We start from the raw sequence: 18,118 nt of genomic DNA, 5'->3' as shown, positions 1-18,118 counted from the left end.
CCACACTGAGTTATATTGGAGGGTGAAACAAAAGAAAAATCAGTAATACTTGTCCTCTCTTTTAATACTTGATATTTTGTTCATCACAGATTTTTTGCACTGGCTTTCATTTTTTTTAAATGCTGCCTTAAAAACTATTATTTATCTCGAGTACTGTGTTTTTGGTACCTCCTGAAATGCCACACTTTAGGAGAGGAATTAAGGCAAAATTCAGTGACGTTTAGAATCCTCTATATTGTATTGGGGTCCCCTGTTATTTGCTATATGCATTTTGATGATATGAAAATTTATTTAATATGTTGATCTGTAAATTTGCTTTAAATAGGATTAGGGATTCTTAATTAATGCAAATCTAAAATTATGTTCCGCCTAGGATGAATATTGTATACAATAGTATAGCATCATATATCTATTGAAAAATTACTCTGTGCAAGAAGCAACACATAGTCATTCTAATCCAACTTGGCTATAGTAAATTTGTAAAAAAATGATTTGTCCATGCTATTAAAAAAGCAAGCTTACAGAGGAAATGTGATTTGAGGTTTGCATTTATGGTTCACTACAGATTGTACATTATATTAAAAATACATTGAATACTAAAACTGGTAAATCCTGTCAGCCACTAGTAGTGGCTTTCAGACCAACATACCTAGTGTCTTCTCTCCTAGTTCAGTTCTGGCCTCCTTATTGACTTGTATAGGTCAGAAAAATTAATATTAAAAAAATGGAATCACATATCATAACTACCTGACATTAAATTCGTTCATTTAGTCAAGAATTTTAAGAATAGGCTCTGAGAATAGTACTCACAAAAACATATGATATGATCATAAAAAAATGTTCTGGAAATAGAGTGGTGATGAGTGGGAGGGGAATGTTTATAGTATTGTATACAAAGTAACAAATTGTTTTTTCTAGTTCAGAGCAGTGTCTCTAAAATGATTCTTGCCTTGGAATATCATCTCTAATTTCAGAAGTCAAGGAGGTCTGTAGTCTTTCCATCAGAGAGAAACCCAATTTTGCAGTAGTATTAGTAGTAGTAGTAATAATAATAATAATAATGTACTATTCAATAACTGCAGGTGATTTTGCCAAGTGCATTTCAGCAGTGAGTGAGCATTCCTCGAATGCAGCTCTGCATGAATCTGTCCATTTATTAAAAGGGAAAAATGGCTATAAATAGAGTAGTATGATGTGTTTCTCCTTTAAATTCTGAACTTTGTGTAGTGTGAAGAGAGTGAGAATTTTGTACAATTTTAATACACTAGTTATGGAACTAGAAAGTACAGACCGGACTAAGGTATGAATTAACATGATAGGAAGCAGAAAAGTATATCTATAAAAAAAGAATAGAGTCCGGACACAAAGAATCAAATTTTGGCTGAGATTTTCACAAGTGATATAATGACAGGGATTGAAAATTAATTTAAGAACCATATCATGGACATTGACTGTGTAGCTTTTCTATTGCTGCATTATAAGCCATAACAAAACATAAGGATGTAAAACAACAAAAAAATGTTCTTATCTCTCACTAGTCTGTGAGATAATTTGACTCAACTTTGCAGTTTTTCTGATCCATGTGATATTGGCTGAGCCAAAGTCAAATGGCTGTGGAATGTCAGGCCATTAGGACAATCCCAGATTGGCCTGGAACAGTCAAGATTGTTCACTACCATGGTTGGCTGCTGGCTGAGAGCTCACAGGGGACCTGCAATAAGAGCAAGTTAGTTCTCCATATGTGACTTGGCCTTCTCACACTGCAGCTTCAAGATTCAAGAGGAAGAAAGGAGAAGCAGTCAGTCATCTTAAAGCCTGGGTTTCTAGAATGTCACTTCTGCCATATTCCATCGGTCAAAGTCAGTCAAAAAAGCTAGCCCTGATTTAAGGGGAAGGTAAATAAGTTCTACCTCTTGATGTGAGGTGTTGCATAAGCCTAGAGATCAGAGTAATTGTTGGACGCTGCCATTGGACAGTGTCAGCTACCACATTACTTAATATATGTTTATCTTTAAGTTGACAGTTTAATAGCCTGGGTCTGTTTCATTGCATAGCATAGGCCCATATTTTCTAAAATTGCCCCGTTATTTTTGTTTTTATTTGAAAACCTGAAATTAAAATAACTCCTTTATTGAATTTTAAAGATAGCTGTTTGAACCATACAAAATCAGTTAATAAATCCTGTAATGTTCGAATGGGCAAACCAAGTGTCTATATAATAGTATGGCATGTACTATCCATGGCAGTGTAGAAAATACAGTCTTTTTTGTGGTGTTGGAAGCTACAGGACTGGAGTTATGAAAAGCTGCAAGTAGAGAGTTGGCTTTAACTCAGGGTAAACATTGTTAAGTTGCTTGATTTCTTGGAACCTTTGTTTCCTCTTTTATTAAAGAGAAATCCTAACATACTAGTGAACATTTCTTATCTAACAATGTAGCCACTATTTTATAACTATCCTCATCTAATAGCACCCAAATTTTGTTAGGGTAACTACTCATTCCCCAAACAGCCCAGTGTGGGCTTTTTGTGATTTAACTAATTTTTGCATTTCATCCTTCTGGCCAAAATGATGGAGTCAGGAGTAAACTTGTAACTCAAACCAATCCAAAGGGAATAAATTTAAGAACAGTTGGAAGACTGAGACAAAGAAAACATTTCTTTCTCTGGACATAAACAAAGATCATGTAGCACTAGGAGTTGTTACCAGTGCTATTCCATACTGAAGGAGAACTGTCTTACCATGAAGATGATGATATGGAGTTCAAAGAAGAGGAAATGAAAAATTCCATCCTTAGTGATGCTGTTGTGCTACTGGACCTACCTTTTGAAACTGAAGCTACCTCTACTTTAGGACATTTCACATTTGAGAGTCAATAGGAACCTTATTGTTCTGAATCTCCCTGTATTGGAATTTCTGATACTAGCAAAATTAAAAGTCTTAAAAATGTATGTATTTTTCATAAGGTTGTATTGAGGATGAAATTTAATAATTTTTATAAAACATTAAGCACAGTGGCATATAAACAAAGAATCTTTTAGGGTTTTTTTTTCTTTTACTCAGTATGTTGAAAAATGGCAATATTTCTAGTCCATCAAACTATTTTAATGTTTTCTCAAGAATGAGATTAAATTTTTTTTATTTAGCTATTGAACAAAAGAAAAAATCCTGAGAGTTTGACTCCATTTGACTTTAATTTAAATACATAAGGTAGAGCTGTCTGCAGTTACAAGCTTACCTACCAGATGAATATGGTATAAATAAAAAACACAGGAAAAATGTAATTACAGAAGCTGGTTAATTTTTTTGAAAGGAGTTTATGTTGGATAAGAAAGAGCTGATTTCTGCTACTTTTTATGATTACGGTATTCTATTTATATTCTCAGCACTGAATTAATTTCCTTGTCTAACGCTCACCTTGCTGAGGATCCTTATAAAATACTTTAATGACTTGAGTACATAAATCATCTGTGAACACAAATACTCTGCAGGGAGCTTTTTTAAGATTTTAGAGTGGTAGATAAGTCACTCAAAGCCTTCATGCCCCATTTTTTTTAATATATCAAAGTGAAAAAATAACAGTTGCCCTTTTCATAGACTTAACAGTGGTGAAACCTTAAAAAAACATCAAAAGTAAAATAAAGCATTGCATAGAGAGCTATGTCATGTATTATAAACAAAGTCTGCCAAACATAGGTTTAGCATTAGTGTTCACTTTTGTGATTTTTAACCATAAGCTAGCCTCATTCCTGAATTGTTAATGAACTTTATGCCTATAGGCAAATATCCCTATTATGAATGAGAATTTCCTGAAGGCTATACTATAATATAGTTGGGCTGAAATTTGAGAATTCACAGCTACTTGTTAAAAACCAGACTAAAAACTAATTCATTCACATCTTTCATTAACTGTAGATATTTACATACATTGTTCTGAATTCTAATTTTTAAATATTTTATATATTTTTATTCTGATATAGAAGAAAAATTTCTTAAAATGCCCAGCCTTTCTTAGTTTTCTCTGCTTTGATCACCAGAATCAGAACCAATACAGGTGAACATCAATTTTAAAATAAATAAGTAAAAGTGTTGTAGTTCTGTAATGTGTGTGAGTCATAATTAAATACTTAAATTTATTAGAGGTTCTCACACATGTAACAAGTTCATTCATTCAGGTGGCAGATACTTGTCAATCACAGGGAGAGTTACTAGGTATTGAATAAACACTCCTTAATTTACTAGTTGGTAAAACTTCATTTTCATATATTGAATTTGCTTAAAGTGAATCCCATCTATATTCTCATTCAGCAGGAGCATCACAAACTTCCACTTGCATAGACACACCAAACTTTTTAATCTAAATTAGAATCATTGAAGGGAACATAAAGACTCATCTATTATGTAATTGGTAATATAGTTGTAATTTTCAGTTTCTTTAAAACCATATATCTCTTGCAGCCTGCACATCTAACTCATTGTTTGTTGGAGAACTGAGGAAAGCACATTTGTATAGGTTGCTTTATTCTCACCATTCATCATAGAGATAAAATTAGGAAACATCAAAATCCCATCAAGACAGAAGGGAATCACAGGTCAAGATCATGAAAAGGAAATTGATTCAAGAACCATGATTCTGATCTGAGATCTATAACAATAATCTAGCGTTTGTGGAATTTAATTTCTCTAAGCCTGTGTTTTACTTTTGTTAAATGAAAGATAACAGTAACTTTTAGGCTCTCAGGTAAGTACATAAAGAATTATTAAGCCAAAGATGAACTAACCAACAGAATAACTATTCAGGTATAAATCAGAAGGTATCATACCAAAAAGCTATTTGCAAGTTCTGTATTCACACTTTAACTCTCTAGGAGAGCTTCTGGGTCTTAACTACGTAAAACATTCTGCCTCTTTGATAATCTAGCTAGGTTTCTTGCTTCTTTTCACTCTACAATAGCACAACCGATTCTTAGGACTTTCCACTGACCACACCACCACCATCATGTTATTCTGGTCCCAGTATTTAAATCAGTCCTTGTCTACTGCCTGATTCATTTCTTCATCATACACTTTGATCAATCCATATCATGAGCTCTGGCCATCTAAGAACAGAATTATTTTGTTATAACTATTACAGTTTAATTTTGATGGCTAATGAGACCAAGAGAAAGAGAAATATTTTTCACTAGATATGTAATATTTCATCTTTGATTTCTCTTCTCCATATAAATATCTGAAAATCATTATTTTGTCATAAATGGCTCCATAGAGATAAATCCAGTGCCTTCAAAATTTCCTTTCCATGATATGGGATATTTGAAATGGCTTTTACTGGTACCTGTGGCCTGTTAAGATAGCTCATTCCTTAAAAGGCTAAAGAAGAAAATATGTAATTATTAAGGATTCTTTTCTCATGTTCAGATGAGGTGGAAGGAACTGAAAAGGAATAAAAGCTTACTTACATAAAATGAATTTTTTACTTGAAAAATAATAAATATCAATGAACTGTATCATAATTATTAAAATAACCAAATCTAATTCTAAAGTTTTCTGAACATAATGGAAATCATCTTAACCTTTTTCCCTACTGATAACCTTGCTTTAAAAAATTTACATCAACTTTGAAACAATCCCAGAGTATGTGGAATAATTAACAGAACTGTAATCACTGTTGTAAACCTCCTAAGAACATTCACTGTAATAAAATTGGCATATTAAGTATACAGAAAAAAAAATCTGGTGCAACTAAACATGATTAATGATAAACCAACTAATTTCACATGCAAAGAATATTAAACAGCTGTGGACTTTGACTAGTATCAAACTTCCCATTAATCTGATCCTTTGATAAAAGGAGACATACCAGCATATACCTTATTTTGCTCAAATATTCGAATCTTATAATCTCGCTGTTTTATAGTGGATTTTTGTTGGCTACTTAGAGTGGAAATAGACTCTCAAAATTTGATGAGGCCATAGTACAGAAGGTAGCTTCCAAGATTCTTAAGTGTATTTTCCAATGCTCAATCCTGATAGAAAAATTTGGAAATCCCTCATTTGTCCCAATGTTATTATGTAGATAATCTCTTCTAAGTGACTTCAACATTGTGGTCAGTGTGTCTCCACGGCCTTGCAATTTTTAAGTAATTTGGTGACTACTGGTTATGCCCTTAGCTCTTTCATAAGCTCATTTTTAGAAAAATTCTAAAATTGAGAGAAATAAATTTCATAATGTCTCACCCATGTGTTTTCTATTAACCATGGAACTTTTATCCAAATAAAGGACAGGAAATGGGCATAGTCATTATGTTAGAGGAAGGACAGTGCCTCTTTATTATGCATCTTAAGTCCTATGATTCAAAAATGGTCTTTTTTACTGTGTAATGAACTACTTTTGATTCCAGTGATGTTTTCTCTGAGGAAGCTTCTGCTTTTGCAGTGACAATAACTAGGACCATGATATGAGTAGGCAGAATGCACATTATTTATTTGGCCTGAGGAAGGTACCACCCAAGATATGCCTGAAACATAACCATCAACTGTACATTGCTTTGTATTTCAAGGATCAACTTTTTGAATCTCTTGCTCATATGTTCTTTTTCACTGTACTTTTTTCTTTGCCTTTCCTTTTATGTTTCTTAATTTTCATAGCCTTAGTGTTAATCTCTTTTAAAGTCCATAAACGTATATTGGGACTACACATGGGAATTGAACAGACATCTTTAAATTACATCCTTAATATTACTGGTAGCTGCCTTTGGATTTTCAACATGCAACCTGGTCAGCAGGAGTAAACTTGGGACTCTAGCTGAGGGACTCAACCCAAGTAATAGCAGCAATGACAGCAAACCTTAACTGAGAAGTTAATATGCACCAGACACCTTGGTAAACACTATAACAAGAGCTGCCTGACAGTTATTAACTCTACAGGAAATGAAGGCTTAATGGGCTTAGCTATCCTGTCTAACTCATAGCTGGTAAGTGGTAGGTCCAGATCTTTCTGAGGGCAACTACTACCCTAAATTACTGACCAGCATGACTGAGCCAGTGTGCCCCATGCTTGAAGCAACCACTCCAGCCTTTACAAGTGAGTCTTCATTGTAATTGAGGCTTGCATATGGGATTCCAGTAGAATGACTCATAAATAGGATAACCTCCTTGAAATTAATTCTGAGTATATCTTGAAATCGAATATCTCCTCTGTGTTCTCTCTTTTTTTTTTTTATAAACCCTGGTGCCTACTTACTTCAATAAATGGGATCTTTCTTTAATACAAACTAACAGTTTTTACTGGGATTCTAAATAAATAACAGTTTTTACTGGGATTCTAAATAGTGTTGACTATTTAGCCTGTTTTATATACCTGTGTACTGTGATATCCTTTATACTTGCATAGAAGCTTATTTTATTTTTACCTTTTGCTACTATTTATTAAATATAAGTGATAACATTGTTGATGATGATTATGTTGTATAGGTCTGATTCTCTTCTAGATTTTTAAAATTAACCTAATTATTTTTTTTAACATCAGATCATACTGGGGAAATGTCATCTATCTTTTTATGAGAAACTGAGTTATAAAACTATAGTGCCCAGAGTAGTTTTGGCAGAAAATTCATAATGTATAGTTGTGCTGAGGACTGAGTCACAGGAAATTGTCACCACTTACCACAAATTAAACATTGTCTTACCCATGTATGCTTTTTTTGTATCTCAATATATTTTTAATCTGGCCATTTCTAAATGTAAATACAGACTCCTTGTTTTCTTTTTAAATTATTTTAAATTAAAGAGGAAAAATATCAATTTAATTAGACTATAATGAATGTTTACAGTTATTTCCTTGTTTGGTTTACAGCATCAAACAAATGTATCAGAATGCAGATAATAGGAAATCCCATCAAAATTGATACTATCTCATTTATATAAATTGGTATACTGACAAAATTAAGTTAAAGTGGTTTTTTATCTTTATATCTCCTTGAGTCTTAACTCACTTATAGTTTCTACTTTTTATCACTTTTAAAAAAAATTTTTATATCTTTCCTAGTCTTACTCTTTTTAGCTGCTGAAGGGCAATTTTTGAACTGCTACTTTTCTGTTTCTTCTTTCAGCTTGGCTCTTGTTTCCTTCTCTCTGCACCATCACATCACTACCTGTCACCCTCATCTCACTAAAACATGGCATTCCTTTTTGTGAAACTTTGGTCAGATCTCTTGTGATCCTTAGCTCGAGTAGAGAAATTTCTCCAAATACACAATGATTAAAATAAAAAAAAAGAGTTCTCAGATAACAAAAGAGACATATGACAGCCAATGAGCTTAAAAAAATTAATGTAGTAGAATTAAAGATGAGAATAGAAAATGGATAGGAAGCCAGAAAAGAGCTGAAAAGGTATTTGGTGAAAATTCATATTACTGCCTATAAGAATTAGGGAAAAAATCAAAATGGAAAATATGTACCATACCTGCTCAACATTCTTTAAGCCTCTCAATGAATTCAAAAGTGAGAATCTTTAAAGCATTTGCTCCTGAAATTTTCAAAAATATGAAGAACTATCACTGTATTTCTTGGGAACTCCCCAACAGTGAAGCATATTTACTGCTGTAATAACAAAATGACGGTTTGTGCCAGCCTAGGCTTTCTGGCCCATTCTTCAAGTATACACAATCAAAAGCTGAAATCCAGTAAGATTTAAGAAGGTAGCTTTTCAAATAGTTTCAGGAGCTGCTAGAAAGCAGACTACTTGAAATTGGCTTTAAAAATAAATAAATAAATAAACAGGCAAACAAACAAACTCCAAACACCACATGAAGGTTGTAGAAGGGTATAGATGTTCAAGAGCAGAGGAAATTAAATTACAGCCAAGCTAAAACCCATGCAAGATCTATCATCTGATGGCTACTCATTTTATCTGTACTCTCAAATGTATGAAACAGAATAGGTTAAAAATAAAATGACTCGGAAAACAGAATTCTCCTGTTTTGGTTCCTTAACAGTGTACTTCGGGCATTCAAGTTAATACAAGAAAAAGAGGAAAAGAAAACAGGCTATAACCTAATTAGTAATAATATATGTTGCTCATTTATCCTGTTTTACAATATAGCATGTATAAATTAAACCACTTTAGGTTTTCTTTTTTCCCCTCCTAAAAAATTTGTACATGAAAGAAAAGCAAATCTAGGGTCTGATTCTTTTTCTGTTTCTTTAAAAATACAATTTATTTCCATATACTTTGTATGAGATAAAAGATTAAAAATTGAGATTTATATCATATATGCCTCATTTTCAAGTAACTTATCTATTCTTTTTTCCTTTGTAGGAACAAAACTATTGGATTTAGTTATTTTCAATGTGGCAACAGAAAGATGACTGAAAACTAGAATATCATAAGGTGAAGTTTATCTCTCCTCCCCCTAAATCTGGACTGACCTATGACTGCTTTGACCAATAGAGTGTGGCAGAAATAATGCCACACCAGTTTGGGGCTTAGCATTTGAAAGAATTGTAGCTTCTGCTTTGGTCCTATGGAGCCATCAGCCAACATAAAAGTATGACTGTCCTACTGGAGAGACCACATGGAGAGGCCTGAGATTACATGGTGAAGATGAAGGGGCCAGCTGAATCCTGCCTTCTAGCTGTCACCTCCAAGATGCCACACATGTAAGTAAAACCATCTTGGACACTCCAGACCTGCCCTAAGTCACCCTAGTTAATCTCAGGTGAGCAAATAAATTGCCCAACAAAGTGTTACCTGCATTCCCTGACATACTCAACTTGGAGATACAAGAAATCATATTGGTCAGGCCACTGAATTATTTTTATTTTTATTTTTGGTTGCATTGGGTCTTCATTGCTGCATGCAGGCTTTCTCTAATTGCAGCGAGCAGGGGCTACTCTTCGTTGTGGTGCGCGGGCTTCTCATTGTGGTGGCTTCTCTTGTTGCAGAGCACAGGTTCTAGGCATGCGGGCTTCAGTCGTTGTGGCACATGGGCTCAGTAGTTGTGGCTTGTGTGCTCTAGAGTGCAGGCTCAGTAGTTGTGGCGCACAGGCTTAGTTGCTCCACAGCAGGTGGGATCTTCCTGGACCAGGGCTTGAACCCATGTACCCTACATTGGCAGGCAGATTCTTAACGACCACACCACCAGGGAAGTCCCAGGCCACTGAATTTTTAATTAGTCTTTTGTGCAGCCGTATATCACCAGAACACTGGGCATACAGACTGACTTTAAGCAAAGGAGAAAGCCATATCTGTAAAATTATTTCAGAGTTCAGAAAGAAAAACCTACTTCATTGCCCCATCTCAAAATTGGAATGAAAACAATATGGTTATCTCTTCACCTGTTTAATCCAGCTGGAAGTTCTTTTAACTCTGAAGTAAGATGGATTGGCTCCTGTCAGAGATAAGGATAATTTGTCAAGTTTTGCAATTAATGTATGCAAAAATTTAAAACACCTCAATATATTATTGTTTCTAAGCTGTAAATTCGATTTAGAAAAAAAATGAGTAATAGTACACCTTATAGATTTTGCAATAGTGTATATCAAAATGTATGTCCATATCTAATGAATTATATTAACAAATATTTGTTGACCTCCCACTACACACAAGCCCTACTCTAGGCAATGGAGATCATATTTTTCTAAATATAACCAATATCACTATGGTAGCTAAATGCCTCATATGTGTCCAAAACAGTAACAGTGACCAACTATCAACCATATGTCATTATATTTCAGTGACTTTAGTAATATCATTTAACTCCCTTCTCATTTTAAACATTTTTTACAATTATCATGTATTATTTATATATATACAAGAAAACAAATACATCTGTGTACTTTTAGAAAGTCAACTGAGAAAAAAGCACGTAAGTAAAAATAGAAATGTACGTGATGATTTTGTTTTAAACCAGAATAAATTGTAGTGGGAATTGCTCAAATGATCCCAAGAGTAGAAAATGGTTTGGAAAGAAAAGGTTAAAAAGGGAATATTACCCAAACTTTTTTTCATCCTAGACCAACCCCAGAAATGCAGGAAAACATTTTTACCTACAGCCAATGTATTCTAATCAGCTTGGGAAGGGTGGTTTGCTTGAAAAGAGTGTCAAAATTTCATTTAATAGACTTGCATGAAGTAATGTCTCAGTGCAAACATTCACATTAGTGATATTAATGTCCATACTTTTATGTGGAGGAACAATATGGGTGTAATCTGGTCACTCATGCACATCAGGAGACTCCCCTTTTATAATAATAACTTCTTCTCACTGCAATTTGATCAGGCTCAGTGACCTGGAGGTAATAAATAAGTAAACAAACCAAACAACAGATAAATAAATCCCCTGTCAATAATGTTCTTTCAAACCATCCAATCCCCTGCGACTGATATTTTTAATTAAGGAAAATAAATTGTACTGTGCTGAATCACTAATGATGTAGAGAATCAAATAGTATTTAAATGATTTGTTTTGCAATATTTGTGTACTAATTATATTATTCAATACTGTATGAGCAGGCAAGATAAAGGAAATAGAAATAAGATTTATTTTATCATGTGGTGGATTTTGCTTTATGAAATCATGAGCATTTGTTCACTTATTTGAATCAAAACAGGAAAATGAGAATCATCATGACACATAAAAATTATACTTGTTTAAGTCACAGTTGTAGATTTAGGGTGCCATTTTGCAATGAGCCCACCAAACTCATATCTTTGGGTCATTATGGTGAATACTTTTCATTCTCTCAGTGAACACACTGTGATTAAATTAGGATGATGAGTTCTACCTGACTTAACACGTTAACAAATGAATAAACAAACAGAATAGAGTAGACAAACAGAAGAATAGTAAAACCACACACAATACAACATCTATTGGCTCCTGTAACTAAAATGTGTAAAGATTTGGGTAAGGTTTAATGCATAAACCCAACATTGTCTTAAAGGAATCCTTTTCTATCCATGTTTTCACTGACTCTTACACTATGACCGCAACTCCATATGATGACCTGTTATATAGGGTAAATATTTAGGAAGTTAGACTCTAGAACCAATGCCCTATATTTTAATCACTGTGTAGCCTTGGTTTCTTTATCTCTGCCTTAGTGTCCTCATCTGGTCCCTAGTATCCTTATCAGAAAGAGAAGACAACAAAAATACCTACCCCGTATTATTGTGAAAATTAAATTAACTAATAATAAACGTAAAGCTCCCAGTTCAGGGTCTGATGTAATGGATTGGCCAAAAGTTCGTTCAGTTTTTTCCTTAAGATGCTCTAGTAGCACTTAGTTGTCTTTAACTTCATTCCAAACAATTTTGTTAGATTTCTCAATTTCGAATTGGAGAATACGATACAGCATTCTATGTTGCAATTGGTGCAAAAAATTGACAAAAAGAAACCTTTTATATGAAGATAGTAAGAACGTGAACAAGACTGCAATAGATAGTGTATGTGAAAAGTAATAGAAAATAAAGTTGAAGGAATATTTGGCTTTGCAGTCAAGAGAGGGAAATTGGACTTGATCCCAAGTGGGAAGCCACAATAAGTCCTTGAGTCTTTTTCTGACTTGATGAAACCAATGTTTAACAAGAATTAGCCTGACTGAAATACACGGAGACTGCTGAAGGTAAGGGAACTAGTTAGCGGATTGTATAGTAATTGAAGATTGAGGTGATATAGAGCAGTAGACTAAAGTAGCAGCAGTGGAGCAAGCAGGAAACAAGGACAAGCCTTAGTGAAAAATTTAATTTAGAATATGAAGGAAAATATCTAGACCAATATTTTAGCTTAGTAATGAAAAATCATGGTAGTATTAATGCAAAAGTGGGGAAGGAGAAAAGTTAACATTGATATGTTTGTTATGTCTTGAAAGTAGGAATTTTAAAGTAGAGAAATTCCAACACCAGTTGAATATATAAGGGTGAAGTTCATATGAGAGGTCAAGTCTGGAGCATCTCAAAAGAGTCATCTATTTCTTCACACATTTCAAAGCTAAATTGAAGATTCCAAGGAAAGCTCATTTAAAATGTATCCTCTTGTTAGGTCACCTTTTATTGAATCCTTTGAATTATCTGGTAAAAAAGAAACAAAATGTCTTCTCACAGAATGATTCCAATGATTAGATTCAGACTTATAACTTACACATAACTCTTGCCATTATTTTGATTAAATTTGGTTTATTATAATAATCAGTGGTAAACAAGAGTTTGCACTCTATCTCCAAAATTTGTCTTTTTAAAGTTTTCTTAATCATCAAAGAAGCCAAGGGCATGGTCTAAACTGTGGAATCAGCAAGTTTGCTTTGACTAAAGTAGGAGAGAAATTAAGTCATAATCCATTTAATATCTTCTCTTGTCAGTAGGAAGCAAGAACTTCTTACTGTATGCTGAATGCAAAACAGATGTTGTTCAGTAGGTTTGACTGTGGACTCTTTCAATTTTTTACTTTTAAGACAACATTTAAAGGTGCCAGATTGCTCTAATCACAAGTGTCAACCATTCATTAGCTTAATGGAAAAGGGTAACAGATTATGTATATAATAGTCACCAAGGGAGAAGATACATATTTACAACCACAACACTTACGTAGATAGATTGTAGACATAATAATCTTCCACAGGAGGGAGAGAGACAAACAATTACTCTAATGGAAAGCAAAGAACGTGATTAACATTAAATGCCACCCAAAGACAGATATTTGTGGTGGGAATGACATGCAGGATAGGTGTGTAACTTGGCCTTGAGTTTTGGGCAATAGAGCTAGGGAAGATAATAAATGTATTGAGATGCTGCAGTCTGAAGGAACCATTGTAGACTTGCCTTTTACTTTTTGAAGTAATTACACTTTTTTTTTTTCCTGGTGTGAATTTATAAAATGGCTTCCAAAGATAACACACCTTAATTCCCTGTAAATATGGTGAGATATCACTCTCATGATGTTAGGTTATATGTCATAGTTGACCTTAGGATAGGGAGATGATCTTGCTGGGCCTTATCTAATTATATGAGCCCTTAAAAACAAAGAAATGTATTTGTCTGATGGCAGAAGTCAGAGAGATTTAGAACAAGGGAAGGGCTGGATGTATTGTGGGATTTAGGATAAAATGGATGATGTGAGAAGAAATGTGGCAGTCTTAAGGAGCTGAGAGAGGCCCCTGGGGCTGAAAGCCAGCAAATTAAAGAGAACCTTGGTCCTATTACTGCAGAGAAGTGAAGTCTGTGGAGAAAAGGAATGAGCTTGGAAGAGGACCCCAATTTCCAATATGAATACAATTGGCTGACACTTGAATTTCAGCTTTCTGAGACACTGAGCATAGAACCCAGCCAAGACCCCTGGACTTCTGACTTATAGAACTGTGACATAGAAAAAGTAACATCAGAGAACAAATCCATGATTTTCTTAGAGCTGGAAAACCAACAATTTTGCTATATAGTAAACATCTACAGTATGGATTTAAAAAATAATTTCAGATATGCAATATGGATAGCCATGAATAGGCAAAACATAGATATGCCATTATCCAAAACTGATTTAAAGTGGAGATGGTTGGGAAAAGTGTAATAATACATCCATATTCATTTTGAATAATGGGTGTTAAGTTGAGAAACTGAGAATTTCAAGAAAATGTCTTTGGTTTATACTGTTGGGCTTATTAATCTATAATGAAATGCAATATGTGGCCAAACATAAATTTTGAGTTTTCCTTTTCTTTGAATTACTATGATATTATTTATTAAATATCTTATTTATTTGTACTTACAAATGAGAGAAAGGATTGCACTTTTTTTTTAAAGATGTTGGGGGTAGGAGTTTATTAATTAATTTATTTATTTTTGCTGTGTTTGGTCTTCGTTTCTGTGTGAGGGCTTTCTCTAGTTGTGGCAAGCGGGGGCCACTCTTCATCGCGGTGCGCGGGCCTCTCACTATCGCGGCCTCTCTTGTTGTGGAGCACAGGCTCCAGACGCACAGGCTCAGTAGTTGTGGCTCACGGACCTAGTTGCTCCATGGCATGTGGGATCCTCCCAGACCAGGGCTCGAACCCGTGTCCCCTGCATTAGCAGGCAGATTCTCAACCACTGCACCACCAGGGAAGCCCAGGATTGCACTTTTGATCTATAGTTGTCTCATGTAGCATTTCTTAATGAGGAAATAAGTATATGAGAAATTTCCTCTTTATTTTACTCTCCATTTTGATTGTGAAAATGATTACACGAGATAATAAATACTCATTTCCATTTAAGGGACTGCAATTTCAGATGTACTAGGGCAGGTAGCAATATGGAGCTTTGTAAAGTTGTAGATGAAGAAGGAAAGAAAATAAACCACTTTTTTTTTTTTTTTTTTTTGCGATACGCGGGCCTCTCACTGTTGTGGCCTCTCCTGTTGAGCACAGGCTCCGGATGCACAGGCTCAGCGGCCATGGCTCACGAGCCCAGCCGCTCCGTGGCATGAAACCACTCTTTTTTAATAGAACACTACCATCCATGTATATGCAATCAGACTAATGGGGAATTTCTAGGTTTGAGTAACTATTGTGGTATTCCCTCATGCTCTTTTCTTTTGTTGGACACATTGTGTTTCCTGTATTTTTTTCATTTCTCTTCTATGATTATTGCCACTAATTTCTAGGAAAATATGTCCATTACTATTGAATTTGTGGTAGGAACTCATAATAATTCCTTATCTCTTACTTCATTTTTTATTTTTCCCATTTTTTCTGCTAGTATTATAAAGCTTTGTGATTTTGTTGAGTGTGAATTTTTTCTATATGATTACATTGGGGGGCATAAAAATATTAACATTACTTTTGTTTTTTCTGTAACAGTTGTTTATTTTGATGGCTCTAATATTAAGTGATCACCGTTTTAAATCATAAATCAAGAGTAATAGATGTGACTTGATCTCTAGTTGACTGTACAAATGAACCGTGAAAGTGATTCAGTGTGACTTCCAGATGGCCAAATTAGAGAACACTTTGAATTGCTACATAGTTGATGCCTCTGAAGGGAGCTGATAAGCTGTTCTACACTCACTCCCTCTCTCCACTGTCTCTAGTCTTTTCAATGGACTCAGTTTGGCTTCCTCCCAAAATAATACACATAAGCAATTCTCAGTAAGGTCAGAAATCTATGTTTCTAAATCCAACATGCTTTTTTGAACTTATATTATGGGATCTTTCAATATCTGATACTATTGACCATACCTTCCTCCTTAAATCACACATTCCTCTGAACAACTTGAGTTCTTCCTACCCCCCACATCGCTTCTTGTCTGTATTTCTTTGTGTTCCTATCCTCTTCTTCCCAGCCATTCAATGCTGAAATCCCCAAAGTTTCTTCATAGGCCTAATTTCTTATTCTATATTCTTCCTGTAGGTGATTCAACTACCAGTGATATGCAGGTCACTCCGTATTTTGCATGTCAAATCCAGACTCTCCTCTCAGCTCCCGGTGGATGTACACAACTGCCAGTTTCTAATCTCCTCTTGGATATGTGGTGGCCGCTCAAACTTAATATGCCCAAAGCCAACCTCAGAGACTTTCTGCAGCTGTTAGTTATCTAACTCTGTGTAACCAATTACCTCACAACTTGGAGGCTGAAAACAAATCAAACATTTACTTTCTCTCACAGTTTCTCTAAGTCAGGAATTTGGGAGTGGCTTGACTAGGTTATTTTGGCTTGGTATTCAGTCAGATGTTGCCCATGACTGCAGGCATTTAAGGCTTGAGGAAAGGTGGAAGATGAGCTTCTAAAGTACCTTATTCACAAGTCTGGCCAATCAGTACTGTCAGTTATCAGAAGGCCTCCCTTACTCTCCACACGGGCTTCTCCTGAGGGCTGCTGAAGTGTCTTCACAATATGATGGATGGTCTCCCCAAGAGACCAACACAGGTGCTGCAATAACACCTCCACAGTATTCTCTCAGGTACTCAAGTCAGTCATGATTCAGAATGAGAGGGGGGTAATACCAGATAGTAAGGATTGTTGGGGGCCATCTTGGAACCTACAAGACATAAGCCCTTTTGTTTTTTTCTAGATTTTTAATGATAACAAATAGGCAAGCCAAAGATCTAGGAGTCACTCTTGACACCTCTCTCACCTTAATTCAAATATGTTTTGAATCCACTGTTTTATCAAATCTACTGCTGCCACCTTAACCATAGTGGGTCCAATTGCATATATTTTCATCTTATAATCGGTTATTTGCACTGCAGTTCAAGTAAACTTTTTAAAACAGAAATTAAGTTGTGTCATAATTTTGCTTAAAATATTTCCCTGGTTTCCTGTTGATCTTAGCTAAAGACCCTAACATGACTTTAATAGTACTTTCAAAACCCTATGTGGTTTGGCATCTACTTACTTCTATAGCTATGGCTCGTATGATATTTCCCTTTCTGTCTGTTATTAGACATACACTAAATTATTCAGTTTCTTTGTCATGCCATTCTTCTGCACATGGGGATTTAGCTATCCTTCTAACTGGATAACTTTTTCCTTCTATCTTTTCTTAGTTAACTAATATCATATTATTTTTTTATATCCTACTTCCTCAAAGAAAAGTTCCCAACCTCTCTGACTAGTTTAAATCTTTCTGTAATATGCTGCTATTTTATCGTGTACCTCACATTCGTACTTCTTATTGGACTATAATGCTACTTTCATTTTTATGGTTTTCTGTTAAGTACTTTACCTGTTTAGCTACATTAGTGTTCACTGTCTTAAGGCTTATCTGTCTTTGTAAACCTCTACTGAAGCAAAAGCCAATAGGAAGATGAGAATATTGTGAGTTCTTTTCTTCAGTTTGATAAAGCTGAATTTCAATACACTAACAAATACTGAGTAGAAGCCCTGGCTGGTACTATGATGAATACAAAAAATGAGTTATTATGTCCACTTGGTTACAAAAAGGTTAACATAAAAATGGAAGAATCAGGCTTAGGTAAATATGTTAAGGTAGAGGGAGATTGTATTATGAGTGAGAGAAACTAGAATATCTCCCCTGTATTCTAGTCATAAAATTCTAGAAGCTTATGGTAGTTAATTCAACTTTCTTTGTCTTTGGCTATATTTGTACAATACCATGTTAATATTTTTGGATTATTTAGACATTTGGTAACAA

The 18,118-nt window shown here is 34.6% G+C and overlaps 1 long non-coding RNA gene across 1 annotated transcript in view; it reads left to right on the top strand.

Moving 5' to 3' along the window:
* Positions 1-18,118, top strand: part of LOC141279273 (uncharacterized) — a 167,199-nt gene that overhangs the window by 33,644 nt on the left and 115,437 nt on the right. Inside the window, exon 3 of the long non-coding RNA XR_012333245.1 lies at positions 9,318-9,658. This is a non-coding gene — a long non-coding RNA (uncharacterized lncRNA). The remainder of the gene's footprint in view (positions 1-9,317; positions 9,659-18,118) is intronic.

The sequence above is a fragment of the Tursiops truncatus genome, chromosome 8 (assembly GCF_011762595.2).
Source record: "Tursiops truncatus isolate mTurTru1 chromosome 8, mTurTru1.mat.Y, whole genome shotgun sequence".
Classification (NCBI taxonomy): domain Eukaryota; kingdom Metazoa; phylum Chordata; class Mammalia; order Artiodactyla; family Delphinidae; genus Tursiops; species Tursiops truncatus.
The sequence above is the reverse complement of the archived record's forward strand: the minus strand, read 5'-3'. Positions and strand labels throughout refer to the sequence as shown.